The 16,119-nt window shown below is 32.9% G+C and overlaps 1 pseudogene; it reads right to left on the bottom strand.

Moving 5' to 3' along the window:
* Nucleotides 1-13,577, bottom strand: part of LOC100734660 (small ribosomal subunit protein uS5-like) — a 52,268-nt pseudogene extending 38,691 nt beyond the window's left edge.
* Between the last annotated feature and the right edge of the window lie 2,542 nt (nucleotides 13,578-16,119).

Below are 16,119 nucleotides of genomic sequence, written 5' to 3'. Positions count from 1 at the left end.
TTTTTGTTCATTTAATGTAATGTTGGCTACTGGTTTGTCATAGATCGCCTTTATCATATTGAAGTAGATACCATCTATGCCAAGTTTTTGTAGTTTTGGTCATAAACAAGAATTGGACTTTATGAAAGCTTTTTCCTCATCTATTGAGACAATCATGTGATTTTTGTCTTTGTCTCTGTTGATGTGTATTATATTTATTGATTTGTATATGTTAAACCATTCCTGCATTCCTGGAATGAATCCCACTTGATCATAATGTAAAGTCTTCTTGATGATTTGCTGCATTCTATTTGCCAACATTTTATTGAGAATCTTTGCATCAATGTTCATTAGTGAGATTGGTCTATAGTTCTCTTTTTAGGTTGGGTGTTTCTCTGGTTTTGGGATCAGAGTTATGATCAAGTAGGCTTCATCTCAGAGATACAAGGATAGTTTACCATACAAATATCAGTGAATATAATGTATCACATAAACAAAAGCTAGGACAACAGTCAGCATCACCATCTCAGTTTTCAATTTGTCTTATAAAGATAGAATGATAAAGATAACACAGTATTGACACCAAAACAGATATATGGATCAATGGAACAGGACTGAAAATGCAGAAGCATCAGATGCACTCAGCTATCTGTTTTTTGATGAAGTTTCAAGACAACTACATGAGAAAAGATACCCTTCTTAACAAGTGATGGTGATAAAATTGGTTAATCATGTGCTGAAGATTGAACCTACACCTATGTCTCAATTGTAATATATTACAATTAATGTATTAGTTATATACATTAATTGTACAGTTAATGTATTTAAATCTTTTTAATGTATTACTTCTTTGTAGTAATGGTTTAAAAAGATTTTAAAACAGTGCCTTGCACAATGGCTAGCAGTCTCTTCATATTCCTATGAGTTGTTTTTTTAAAAAATTTAATTTAAGTGATACATAAAAATATAAAAATTTCCATAATAATAACTATGTGTGCATTATATATTATTTAAATAAAATAAATTATATGTTGCTTAAATCAAATTAAACTTGTCTGTCTTCTTGAACATTTCTTTAGGGTTAAAACTCAAAATTCTTTCTTCTAGTTTTTTTATTCCATAGTATATTACTATCACCACTAGTCACTCTACTGTAATAGCACACTAAAATTTCTACTTCTACCTAACAACAACCCACTGGCTACCCTCTTCCTATTCCTTTCCCATGCTACCCTCCCCAAGCTCTGGTAACTATCATTTTATTCTGCTTTGCAAACATCAGTTTTTTATATTCACCAAATGAATGAGATCATTCAACATTTTTCCTTCTGTTCCTGCACTATGAAATGACATTATGTTCCCATAAAATGTCTAGCAATAGAAGATTTTAATCAATCTGTGGTTTATTTCAAAAATGTTAAATGGATAACTTCTATGATAATATGTTACATAGTGCTCTAATATGCTTTTGAATATTAGGAGAAATTATTTTACATTCATTAATTTCAAATAGCTTTCAATGTTTACTTTCTCATCTAATTTCTTCATAGCCTTTAATTTTTTGGATATAAGAAATACGTTTCTATTATTTTAAAAACTCAGTTTCTATTTAGAGTCACCTGGTAATAATCCTCTCTAGTGTGGGTCTTCCACATCTAGAATTATGCTGAGCAAATTTAATTGACACAATCAATCAGCTATCACCATATATTTGATAATAGTTTTGTTTAAATTAGAAAAACTAAGAGAAAACAACGAAGAGTTGTGAATTCAGATTTGCCATTTAAACACTTTGCATCCTGGTAAGAGGTTTACTGCCCATTTTAGGGGGCTGGGGATTTAGCTCAGCGGCATAAGTACCTGCCTTGAAAGCAGGCAGTTGTGAGTTCGATCCCCGGTACTGATAAAAATGAAAAAGACAAAAAAAAAAAAGAGGTTTACTGCCCTTTTTGAGACTTTGTACTCCATTGCAGAAAAAAAATACAGAAGTTTAGGCATGATATTAAATAATAGTTTACTTGACAGCACTAATTAATGTAGATAACATCTAAAGTAAACTTAGAATATATATCTTTCCTGTCCCAAATAATTTATGTGATAAAAATGAAGTATGCTGTGTCAGGAACGTAACAAACTGCTGATACTAGATTCAATTTAAGATTAAATGGTGTTAAGTATATCTTTAGTTTCCAGAGTAAGCATGGTGAAAATGTGTATAAATCATGAAATAATTAACTTTGGAAAATAAGGAAAAATAAACCACATTGTAGTTTCACAGTTTCCATTTTAGAGCAGTAAAAAAAAAAAATTAACACATACTTGAGACTTTAAGACTTTTCTTTAATAGTATAAAAAGAGTGTTTTTCAAATTACATAATTGACAAATATGTGAAATATATATTATGTATGCATGATTAAACTTTCAAATCTATATTTTTCATGTTTTAAAGAAAATTATATGTTATATGCACAAAATCTGTCATTTAACATTTAAAATTTCAGGAAAGTCTGGTAAAGAAAATATAAAGGCATTCTGAGGATGAGTTGAGCCAAGTAGGTACATGCAGAAAATTATTTATGAGCCTGTTTTCTTACTGGTGAACTGTGCAAAATGTAAATATAGCATGAAACAGGAAAAAGAGAAATAGTTTATCCCTAACTTTGCTGGTAACAGTGGAACAAAGAAAAGATTCTGTTGCTCTGAGTGTCATGCTTTTAGAGGAAAAATGTCTTGTTTCTCTTCAGCCACTGTGTCAGGTGGGGTACAGTCTATCCTGAAAACAAAGTAAATAGAATCTGATGTAAGAATTTTTTCTCTGAGTGTTCCCAGTACTTAATCACATTATTAGACAAAAATAATGTAATCATCAAAACTAGACAAAATGCATTTGAAAAAAATCCAAAATGTATTTATGACAAAGAACTAGTCACAAATTTGGAATAAAAGAAAACTTTTTAATTCAATAAATAAACTATACTAACCTTAATGGTGAAAGCCTGAACATTTTTTTTCTAAGATCATGAGTCAAGGACATCTACTCTTGCCAGTTTTTTTTTCAATTTCTCCTGTCTATTCAAGTTAGTGAAACAAGGAAGAAAAACAAATAAAATGCATTCAGATTGAATATGGAAAACTAAACCATAACAAAATTTTTCAGATGAATCTAGTTTTATATTTATGTTCATTATTGAGAGTTGTGACGTGAAACATAATCAGAGCATCAGAGCATTAGGACATAAAGGAAAAATTCCATATGTGCAATGCCTAAAGTGCATCAAATGTAATCTTTTAGTATGTTGCTAAAACAACTATAATACTATTTTAAGATACTTTTATGAATCATAAAGTTAGTCTCCTAAATTTTTATCAGGGATAGTCACTAACAACATTTCATACTGATATATTATAGGTAAATTATTATGCATAACTTAATGTTTAATAAAATATACAATATTGATATTTTAACAATTTAGTTTTATTTTGATAAACAACAGAGTCTAAAATTTAAACTATATGGGCCAGCCATTGGAATCTTTTTTCTTACAATACAGTATAAGTTGTAATACATATATAGAATTTTGTAAAACAGCATAAAGCTTACATCAAACATTTTGTAATCATATGCCAATGTAATTAACAAAGAAAAGTTATCAGTCCTCTAGAAATATCCATAACAACTCCCTTCTTACTACTTATGAAAACTACCTTAACTGGTTGGCTATGATAATCAATATCAGTTTTTTTTACTTTTCATCATGTGTTTTATTACTGCATATTATAGTGTAGATTACAAACCCAGCATTTAATATATTATATTTTGAATGCATTCAATGAATTAGGGCTGCATAATCTTTTGTATTTGCTTTTTTTTATTTGTACGTGGGATTCATTTGCACTGTATAATATTACAGTTTATATTAGTGTTATTTTCTATATGTAAACGTTGCTTTTACCCAATTTTATAGTTGATGAAGATAGTGCCATTTCCTAGTTTTGACTATAACCAATAACAGGGATATAACGTTGATAATAAATGCCACTTGGTACTTAGGTACACAGATTTTTCTTTTTTGTCTTTTGTTACCCATATTTTTTTCTTGATAATATATTCAGTTAGGGGATTGCTGAATATGAGTAGTTCTGCAAGAGCCTTTAACAGATCATTTAATAATTCAGTTTGATCATTTCTTTCAATCACTTATGTTCTGAAAGAGTCTCATTTGTTTCACGTTCTTGCCATAACAGTCTTGTTGCTTTTAACTATTCTTTGGATATCAATGATATTAAATTGTTACTTGTTCTTGCTGGGAGTTGTATTTAAATCAGAGGAAGAAAAGTTTATTGGGTTTTATTTGTGAAAATTTTTCTTAGGCAAAAGAAGACACTGGGTGACTAGATGACCTCATTTGTGCTACAGTCCCATGGGTGAATAAACCTCTGTTAGAATGACATTCCTGCTCTATAATCAGTGCTATCTGTAATGAGCACAGACAGCAGTGCAAACACAGTGCAGTACACGTCAGGGCAAACAATTCTTAGAAAAACACCATTTTGTCTAATGTGTTTCTATAGAAACTGAAACTGAATGTCAGCCTGATACCTGTAAATACATTATTTTGGAATCTGAACGTCTATACCCAAAGAAACCATTAGTTCTCAATTCTGAACAAATCATAGTGAATTGTGCAGAGAGGTTCAGTGATAAATTGAATGGGTTATTGTATTTTAGCATCTAAAATTATTGAGGCAAACTTCATGATTCAGGTTATAGTTAAACATCTCTTTACAGAAATACATGATAAAGCAATCTCCTAAGTTTCCAATGAAGAATATAGGTTTGAGTTTATCCATTTATTCACTAATCATGAAATATTAAGTGCCAAAACAGAATTCACTGCAGTCACTATTCTATACCAGTTTCCAAACACCCATTATTGCCCTTAAAAACCTCACAGTTTTATACAAATTTATCTTTTATGCCATGAAATTATATTGTCAATAATCTGGCAAAATAGTATATGGGCTTCTTGGTGAAGGCTTGTGTGATGTGTCAAAATAAGGAAAATTAAATTATTAATTCAGTGATGGCTCTGATGAACTTATGTAATGAAAATCAATATAGGATTTTATCTTCTTTAAAAGGAAAATTTTCAATTTTTTAAAAGTTAAAACAAGTAATTTATGGGTATTTTGAAGGAGTATTCTATGTATTCAAAGCAATTAGATAAGTATTTAACACTCATCCAGTTATCTGCTTTTGAGCATGAATACATAATTTTTATATGCTAACATACCTGTACTATCATAAATCAACACTCAACAATGTAAAATAGAAATTTTAGGTGTGAAGTTGTGTCTATGTGCAGACTGGGTAACAATCACAGTAGCCAAAGACAAAGAAATTTAAATATGTGTAAGTTATCTTTTTATCTGTTAAATTTACTTATCAAATAAGGTTAACATAACTCAACATAAAAATTATAATAAATCATTCTTTGTTAAGAAGTCCTGACTTGCTTAAATTTAAGCCAGTTAGGCTTAAGGCACCTATATTAGGCACCTTAATTAGGCACCTATATTAGGAGAGCTCAGGTTGCCTCTGATTTTGTGCCTATATGTTTATTGTTTCAAAAAACTACACCTCTGCAATAATACAGGAATAGGAATTCCTTATGTTTTGTGAAACATTAAGTTTGTGTTGGCTGGGAATTTAGCTCAGTGGCATAAGCATCTGCCTGACAAGTGTGAGGTCTTAGAGTTCAATCGATACAAAAATAAGTTTATGTAGTATCTGCTGTCATCTCAAAGTGAAGCATGACACCTAACAAGAGGCCCTAAAAGTGAGAGTTATATTTTAAAATTATCTCTATGACAATCTCATGATTATAAATAAAAATATGGAATAGTGTAATAACTGTAAGACAGAATCTTAGTGACTTTGTACTGAGATTTCTAAATATATGATAGTATTAACTGGATGATTGAAGGTTTGCTTAACATATTTTATCACAATACCAGAATGGTGACTTCCACCTTCCATGTATGTGTAAATAGTCTGAACTGCTTATTTACAAGAACTGTACTTTTACCATATGCAAAGTTTGATTCAGTGACACAGTAATAAAAATCAAGCAGTTGCAGCATTGGTAAGCAAGTCAGGTGATTTTTACAAATAAGTGAATTATCTTCTTCACCTGGAGTTTATATACTGTTAAACTCTATTTTCTTTGTGTGTGGGGGGGGGCAGTAGTGACAGGGTAGTAAATCAGAGTAACAAATCTGTTTTTGAGGATATATAGATAAATTCTCCAAATATATTTGATGGCAGCATTTATGAAATTTACAGGCTAACATTATTTAACGTTTTCACCAACTATCTTAAAAACAACTTCAGATCAAAATGAACTCATCCAAAATATTTTTCTTAAATACAGACAATGAATAGGGTCAATTTAGAAAATCACTTGTCTTGAAATATTTTATAATCATCAAACTATTTTGATATAATCTTCTTCATTCTCTGTAAAGTTGGCCAAACTATCACCATCCCTTGATTGGCTTACAGAAATATTCTCCTAGTATTTTTTTTGTTCTTTGTACTTATCTTCATCTTGCACAATAAATATTTGGCCAGAAATACAGAAATGAGATGATGAGATATTTATTTTATTTTCTCTCTGTCTCTGTCTCTCTGTCTCTCTCTCTGTCTCTCTCTCTCTGTCTCTCTCTCTCTGTCTCTCTCTCTCTGTCTCTCTCTCTCTGTCTCTCTCTCTCTCTCTGTCTCTCTCTCTCTCTCTCTCTCTCTCTCTCTCTCTCTCTCTCTCCTACTGGATGTTGAATCCAGTATCTCCCCACTGAGGTAGGTACATACCCTGATGTTTTTCTATTTTTGGTACCATGTCTCTCTGAGTCATTAAATGGCCCAAGCAAAGCTTGAAGTTGTGATCCTCTTGCCTCAGCCTCTCATACTGCTGGGCATATAAGGTATAAACCGTCAAGTTCAGTCAGATATTGTCTTTTAATACAGCAATTTGTAACAATTTGCATTTGAACAATAACTTTCTTATAGAGATGTTGAATTGCAGAGTAGTCCAAATTTATTGTTTTAAAATATATAACTGAATAATAAAATAACATTTTCTCCTCACTGTTTCTTCTTGGATCTGCTGCCTGCTGCTGCCACTACTGGCCTTAATTTCTCTCTTGTTGTCTCTGAGATTGAAATAAAAGTTTTGTTATTCTATGCTTCCTGTTTGGATGTAGACAACCTGCAAACAAAGAGATGGTTCCAGCACAGATTATTACCTTGACTCTCTTATGTAGTAACTAGGTATGGTAGAATGGGCCTGGAATATAGCTCAGCAGCACAGCACCTGCTTGCCCTGTGTGAGGTTCTGAGTTCGATTCCACATAGAACAAAAGAAAGAAGGAAAGAAAGAAAGAGACACATTCTCTGCTTTCACAAGCTAAATGGAATGTTGTGAAATCCAAATAGAAAAGTGGTAAACTTAACCAAAACTCTAGATAATGACTATTTCATTGCCTATCACTCTTTTTATATTTACCAAAAAATCCCCTTTGTATAGATGAACATGCTTATTGTAAGGGTGCCCTGCGATTCTGAGGATGATTCAAGCAAAGATTTTTGAAGAAAAAGAAGGCATCTGCTGTTCATGGCAGTAAACGTCCACTTTAGATGGATGTGACTTTCTGAATAATTACCACATTGAGAGTGCTGGAGCAGCATAAAATATCTTAGTACTGTGCTATCACTTTTGTCTTGCTCTTCTTTTAAAAATAGACTCAGCAATTTCCTGCTTGATTTCCTTGCTAGGACCCATTATTAATTATCTCTTCATCACTGAACTAGAAGTCACCTCCACTTTAATCATTAAACCTGTGATTAACTGACACACATTTACCTTCAAGGAGTGTAATGTTTGGAACAAAGAACTTAGCTCTGTGAAGGATGTTAGGTAACATGTCACCTCATAGTACTCACATTGGTAAATGACTGCCGCATGGATTTAAGAAGCTAATAAAGTTTGTGTATATTTCCAAAGATATGTTTTTATCATTTGTTTTGGCTTCAGATAGCATATGAATACTGTTTTTTTTGCTTTTCTTATTTTGCTATGTTAACATCATTTTGATTAATTAAATCACAGCTAAGCAAATATTTTAAACAAATTGCAAAAATTGATTTCAAAACCTTTTTGGAATTCTGCTTCCAATTTATATGTTTACTTGAGCTCTTTATTTTACTAAGAAGGATAATTGAATCATACAATTGACCATGGATCTTTTTGTTACTCTGGTTTTTTTTTTTTTTTTTTTTTTTGGGATAAAACATTGCTTGTTTATAGTTTAAGAAAACAGATTAATCTAAGGCCCAAAAGATAAACAATAACAAAAAAAAGTACAAAATAAAACAAACTAGAATTTCTATGCTAACTACACTCTAGAGGATACCACTTTCAATTACTTCCCAGTTTTGTTATGTATATAGATGTTACTGAATAATAAGTAAGTAGTGTGACTTTTTCCCTATGTACCTTACCCAGTGTCCTTTAGTATGGAAGAGTTAAAGTCTCTCAAATCGTTGCTGAAAAGAAATGCGCTAGGAAAAAAAAATTAAGATCTTGTTAATTCGGATGCAAATTTCAAAATACTATACCTCACATTTAATTGGTAGGTTGGTTTTAATTAAATTTCTCAACTACAAATTTTTCTTAGTTTTGAGTTTTCTTTTGTTAAGTCATTACTGTTCTTCTAGCTTCTTCTGCTGCCAAAAAAAGTCTGCTGTCATATTCTGAACTTTCCTGTGTATACCTGATTTTTTTTCTCCTCAATTTGGAATTCTTTGGGATATTCTTTTCTATCCTTATTGCTAGACAGCCTCACAAATACTAAGCCATTATGTGTCTGTTATCATATTAATTTAATTGTATATTTGGCTCACCTTTTAAAGTGAAAATTGATATTTGTTACCTCAGAAATTTTGTTTTTATATAATTTTGGGTAATTTCCATTTCTTTTCTTCTCCATTTCTATAAAGTTGGCTAGACTAGTTGCATTATCTGATTTTTATATAAATTTTCTCCTGTACTCCACATGTTTTATTCTTCTTAATCTGATATTTTTAATCTATTGTCATTTTTCTAAAGGACTTTAGTTTTTACATGTTAATCTTTTAGTTTTCAAAGATGATTTTCATTATCCAAAGGCTTCTTTTTTAGTAAATAAACTCTTGTGTTGGGAACAAACACCTTCTTGCTAGTTTGAATATGCTAGTCACTGATGTTCTTGTTTATTTTCACTTCCTTTGCTGTATTTTTCCTCCTTTTTCCCTCCATTTCCTTGATTCTCTTTTCTTTCTTTCATGATAATAAGTTTTATCAAACATATTTGATCTTTATTTTATTGAAGATTGCAGTGTCTACAGTAGTGGACAGCTCAACAAGAGTTTTTTGAATTTGTTTGTTACAACAGATATATGTTGACATCTTTTCCATGTTATTTTCCTGTTATTGGTTCGCTGTCTTTCTCCTTTGTTTAATTTCTTGCCCTGTTTGATGGGTTCTTTCGGTTAGTATTCTCATGTTTGTTGCTTTCAATAGCTCTTTCTAATATATCCTTCAGAGTACCCTGTAGAGCTTGGTGGTCATGAATTTCTCTAGTTGTTCTTTGTCATGGAAGTGACTCATTTCTCCATTGAATTTGAGAAATAGATTTTTAGGGCACAGCAATCCAGGTTTAAGATTGTTTACTTTTAGGGATTGAAATACCTCATTCTAAGCACTACTTGATTTGAGAGTTTGTGTTTAGACGTGTACAGTGATTCTTATGGGCTTTTCCTTTATATGCTATTTGTTTCTTTTCTGTAGCTGCTTTTAATATTTGGTTTTTGTGTTGAATTTCTGAAACCTTAAACATTATATTTCCCAGCATATAGTTAATTTAGTCATATTTGCTTTGAGTTCTACATGCTTCATTTATTTGTATGTCAATCTATTTATCCAGACTAGGAAAGTTTTCTACCCTTTTTATGTAAATAAATTTTCAGTGTCATTTTTGCTGTGTGGAACTTTTTCCCTGTCTGCAATCAGTCTTAGGTTCCTTTTGTTTCATCTTGTAACTTTTTGATTTTTTTTTTAATTTTAAAGAGGGTAAAATTAAATATAACAAAATAGAACAAAAAAGAGCATAGGAAAACAATTTAAGAAACAGATTTCAAAGCAAGACCACCTGAAATCTTCATTGCCTATCATATTGTCTCTTGTTTTCTTCCAAATAGTTGTCCATATCTTCACACACAGTGAATTCATACTGAACAAAATAGTATTAAACTGATTAGAACAGGATGATGGTGGCATTTTAGGTCTCCAAGACCAGACAATAGGGAAGTCAACAATGGCTGCCATAATGTCTCTCGTTCTTTTCAAAATAGCTGTCCATACCTTTATGTATGTTGAAATTAAACAAAACAGACTAATATCACTCTGAACAGAGAACAATAGCATTGCTAGATTTTATATCATGACATTTACAAAATTAGCACTGGGTATCTTAGTATTTATTTTTCTTCAGAGTATCTGTTCATTACACCATGCATTATATAATCAATTCTCATAAACTGCTTAGAAGTTCTACACATGGGGGCTGGGGATTTAGCTCAGCGGCATAAACACCTGCCTGGCAAGTGCAAGGTCATGAGTTCAATACTCAGGACTGGGCAAAAAAAAAAAAAAAAGTTCTACACATTCATGAATCTCTACATGGATACTTATCCTTTCTGTATTAGAGGGAAAAACAAATCAAAACAAGACAACAAAATAAATTCCTAGAAAAACATGAAATGAAAAAGACATAAAACCACAATACTAAATGATCTACAGTAATTACTATGATGTCTCTTGTTATTTTCAATAGAATTGTCTATATCATCAAGTATAGTATAATTGAACATAGCAGTATATAGTAATATTAATAAAAAAATTGGAGACATTTTAGAACTTCAAAAGCAGTTAATAATCTAACTGGGATGGGTATCCTATTGAATCTTATTGTCTTCAGAGTAGTTGCCTCTACTCTCAGACTTGATACTATCAAGCATACCAGATTTGAATAAAATCAGTCAAGACAGACAGCAATCTAACAAACCAGATTCAAATAAGATCAGTCATAGTAAGACAGTTTAAGTCATAGAGGGCTTCAGTTGAAATTAATAGGAAATTAAGGATAGTTACTGTAATATATCCTGCTATTTTGGGGATAGCTGTCTGTGCTCTCAAATCTAGTATGAGTAGACAGACTGGAACAGAATAAAATCAAACTAAACAGAGCAATAAGAATAATGTGTATTTTAAATCCTGGTACACTATTTAACAATGTCCTCTGCCTTCCTTTTAGACAATTTCTCCCCTTTCACTTTCACAGGTTAGCTTTGTATATTTTGAGTTCCACTAACTCCTTTAGTTTTTAGATTAGGGGAAGTAGCCAGCTATCTACCTAAGTGGTCGTGAACATTTTTACCCCTGAGCTTGATCTTGAGCTGTATTCCCTTACCTACTAAAGTTTTCCTTTCTTATAGCTAAGTAGTTCTCCACTGCACAAAAGTGACATGACTTTCTAACCTATCTGCAGCTGCTGGACAAGCTGTCTCTATTTCTCTCTGGTTCCCTGTCATGTAGAGCATTGTTTTCTTATCTTTGAGTTTTAGTTCCTTAACCCTCGTTCAGGTTGAATATATTTCCTATTCAGAGCATCTCGTTGGAACCTATCTCCTGATCTACTCTGCCTGTTTCTTTTAGTTACTGTATCAAGGCCATCTGTGTTAGAGATTATAGCCAATTTTCTCTGTCTCATCTCTGCTATGCTATTTTTCTGCTGTTGGTTGTCTACTTTTCTCCTTCATTGTCTGCCTTGTTCATTGAGGCCTCTCTGCTGGGGTTGCTGGAATCCTGCTAATATTTTTTTCTCTCTTTAAGTCCTTCAGTATTTTTTGTAGGGTTAGATTGGTGGTCACAATCTCTCCTGGTTGCTCTTTGTTGTGGAAACATCTTGTTTCTTTATTAATTTTGAGAGACAGTTTTGCAGAGTACATCAATCTGAGTTGGAGGTTATTTTCTTTCAGGGCTTGGAATACTTTGCTCGAAGCTCTTCTTTATTTAATGATTTGTGTCGAGAAGTCTGCCATGATTCTGATGGGTTTTCATTTATAGCTGATCTGTTTCTTTTCTCTGATAGTTTTTAATATTTTGTTCTTGTGATGAATTTCTGGGGACTTTATTATATGTCTGGGTGTAGATCTGTTTTGGTTCTAGCTGGCTGGAGTTCTATAGTCATATATCTGAATATCATTTCCTTTTTTTATGCTTGAGAACTTTTCCTTAATTATTTCTGTGAATAGCCTTTGTATTTCATTTGTGTTTGCCCCTGACATTCACTCACAGTTTTTATTCTTAAGTTATAGATACTCTTGTAGTCTTCTAGCCTTTGTATTGTAACTTCCTGGTTGCTTGTTATTTTTAAGAGATCTTTCCTTTCACGTTCACACATTGCAATTTTATCTTCAAGTTTTGAAAGTCTAACTTTCGTTTCTGTCAATCAATTTTGCCAGCTTTCAATGAGGTATTTAAATTCCTGGTAATTTCTGAGTTTGTTTCATATATTCTAGGTTTTGTTTATATTCTTATCAAAGGTTTCTTCCCCTTTTCTGGGTTTCTACATTCATCCATCTGCGTCTTCTTGAGAGGTGCTTAACATTTCTTTTATTAATCTTCTTATATCTTGTTTCACTTGAATTAGAATTTCAGTTTTAAGATTGTCTATGATGTCATGAAGATATTTCTTTATGTCAGCTGATGCTGTGTCCAATATTGTATATTTGAGGCCCTCAATCTCTTCTGCATTTACCTCTCCTGACTTATTTTTCCTTTGGTCAGTGGCTGGAGGCTTTTTCTTGTTTCTTTCTCTTGTCTCTTTCTTTTAGACAGGTGTATGGTGGAGGTCTCAGGTCCTTTCCATATTGCCTACAATTTTTCTGAAGCATGCTGGCTAGGGGATTGCTGCCCTCTCCAGTTTGCTGTTGATCTGTGAGGGGTACCCAGGCCCCTTGTGAGCTGGCCCTTCTCCTCTGAGCCAGTCAACCAGTGAGTGCTTTCACCACATTAGTCTGTGCTGTGCAGACATCACAGGTTTGGGACAGTTTTGTCCCTGGCTATTGAGTCCTGACCAGGGATGTGACCAAGTCCAAGCAGATCCCACCATCCCACTTTCGGCCAGGAAGAGCTGACTGACATCACTGCAATTATGGGTTCATGCCCATCCTGCCAAACTTCAATATATCATCCAGCCAGGCACCTCCCCCTGCAGAACAAAATTTCGAGCACTCATTGTGGGTCAGTATAGCTCTCCATGCCAGTTCCACTCTCCATTGCTGTGCATCCTCCCACCAAAAGCCTTAGGCTGACCAACCCTGATTTCAGTGCAACTGTGACCTCAGCGTGACCACAAGTCATCTGACTCCAAGGTACTCAGTACTACCTGGGTCTGGCTCCAGTGAGAGCACGTCTAGTTTCAGCCCTCCGTCCATGTTTGTTTTCTTTCTTTCTTTCTTTCTTTCTTCCTTCTTTCTTTCTTTCTCTTTCTTTCTTTCTTTCTTTCTTTCTTTCTTTCTTTCTTTCTTCCTTCTTTCTTTCTTTTTCTTTCTTTCTTTCTTTTTCTCTTTCTCCTTGTCTCTCTCTCTCTCTCTCTCTCTCTCTCTCTCTCTCTCTCTCTCTCTCTTTCTTTTTTCTTTTTCCTCAGTTTCTTCCTGGGTCATGAGAATCCCTCTCCTTTCATCTGGTCTTCTCCATGGTGTTAAATTCTAGCATCTGAGTTGTTTTGCTCAGAGAGTCTCTGTATACTGCTACCTATCAATCCACCATCTTCCCAGGATCACCTGATTGATTTTTTGTTATCCCTTGCATATTTTTATGGTATTTTTCTTTGCATGATTTCTAGTCACATTCCTGTCTTCTAGTTTTGATATTACACCCTTGCTTTCATTCAATATGTTGCATATACTTTCAGTGGAGATTTTAAGCTGCTGGATATTTTTTGGATTTGTTTAATAGATTCCACATTTTGTTTATGTTGACATTCATGGTTTTCATTATTTTCCTAATCTTATATACTTTTTAAAATCTGTGTTTATTTTGATTGTAATTTATTTTTATACCTTAGATATTACTTTTCTGTGACCTCTTCCATTTATTTTCATTTCTATTGCTATCATGTCTGAGAGTTCCAGTGGCTGGCTTCTGATTTCCCCTGTCTCTTTGTGCTCTGTCCTGAGTGGGTTGGGCTATTGGGGTTTACTTGTTTCTTCATCTTGTTGTTTTCTTTTGTTGTGGTTGTTTTATTTTGTTTTCTGTCTTGATGCTTGTAGATTTCTTACATAGATGTCTTGATTCTTGTAGATTTCTTCATCATATAGAATACTTTATCCCTTGTATCAAGGTCATACCTGTTCTTGAAAGTATGTCTTGCAAGATATAGGTGATTCTTTCTGTCTGTCCCAAGAATCTACCTTTCCAAAGTACTAAGAATGTGAAATTGCTATCTTTTTGATTCAAGGCCCATTCCTTTGGTGCTGGAGTATGGTGATGATTATGATCCCTTGCAATCTCAGTGCTGTTGTACATTAGAGGAAACACCTCATTATAACAGGTGTGGCATCATGGTTAAATCACTACAGTTAGCAACAACAACATGCTCAAGCAGAGCCTAGTTACTGACAAACTGTGGTAACTATTAGCCTGATATCTTTAATGGTAAAGCAAGTTTCATGGTTATATAATATAATCCTATTTACACAAAGAACTTGCAGGTAGTGTTTTCCCGTTTAGTAGAACAATTTTACACTGTGGTGGGATAGAGTTAAGAGGAACAAGAAGTAGGATGGAGAGTTGGGTGTGGTTAACTATAGTAGGAACACATTTTGAATGATCATCCAAACTTTGGATAATTATAGGATATGAGAGGAGGAGATTGGAATCTAAGTCTAGCAGTACTGAAGTGACACAGAAAGGGAGGAGATAATATCCACATGAAAGTTCCATAAACTCAAGTGAGATCACTGATGAAAGAGAGGGAGAAGGTGTGTGAAATAATATAAAGAATGGACCAGTGATTTAGCTCAGTGTCATAAGCACCTGCCTGGTGAGTGTGAGGTCATGAATTTAATCCCCAGTACCAAATATGTATGTATATTTATATATACATATATAAATTATATATATATATATATATATATATGTATACACACACATATTGAAAGAAAATCAACAAACATACAGAAAGAAAAAAACAAAAAAAGGCTAAACAGAACAGAGAGAAAAAGAGAAAAGAAAAGGGAAAAAACACAAAGACAATAACAAAAACAAAACAAAAATAAGCAGAAAACACAATACACTAGCCCAGAGAACAACTAAGAGGAAAATCCATCTGTCAGAAAAAAATAAAAACAGTGAGATTCTTCTACTGTATACAGTTCTGTGGTAGGTCCAAGTCTGATTCCATAATGTATACTCTAGCCAAGATTGTTGGGGAGGAGGATTGCACTGGATTTAGGTTTTTATTTCATACTTGTCTCTGGATTCGGAGGATGGGATTAATTTTCTGTGACTGAGTTCTCTCCTGCCACTTAATGAGAAAAAAGAGAGGAAAATACAGAGAGAAGAGAAAAAAAAAAAGAAATGAAGGAGTCATTATCTCTCCAATTCTATTTGGCATGTCTTTCTTCTCCAGCTTGAAGCTGGTTCACCTAACTTACCACCTGCTTACTTGTACAGTTACTTCTGACTTTTCCATGTCACTAGTCCTGCCTGTCCATAATTCACAATCTAATTAGGTTCTACTGTATTGATGGATTTCCCTGTGATCTCTGATCCCTGAGTCTAATCAATAGAATTTTAGAATTTTTGGAGAGAATGACAATTAACATTTAGCTTCATAAATAATAAATTCAGCTGAACATTGCTTATAATTGTGCTTAAATTTTGAAATTTATCTTTCAAAATGTTCTCTTACAAATTTTGCATTTTCTGAAATAATTATGAGCAATAAATGAATAAACAAATTTAATGTTTTAC

This window comes from Cavia porcellus, unplaced genomic scaffold (assembly GCF_034190915.1).
Source record: "Cavia porcellus strain 051 isolate PalLab524CR breed Dunkin Hartley unplaced genomic scaffold, mCavPor4.1 scaffold_5, whole genome shotgun sequence".
In the NCBI taxonomy this organism is placed as follows: domain Eukaryota; kingdom Metazoa; phylum Chordata; class Mammalia; order Rodentia; family Caviidae; genus Cavia; species Cavia porcellus.
Note: the sequence above shows the minus strand (reverse complement) of the source record. Positions and strands in the feature narration are given on the sequence as shown.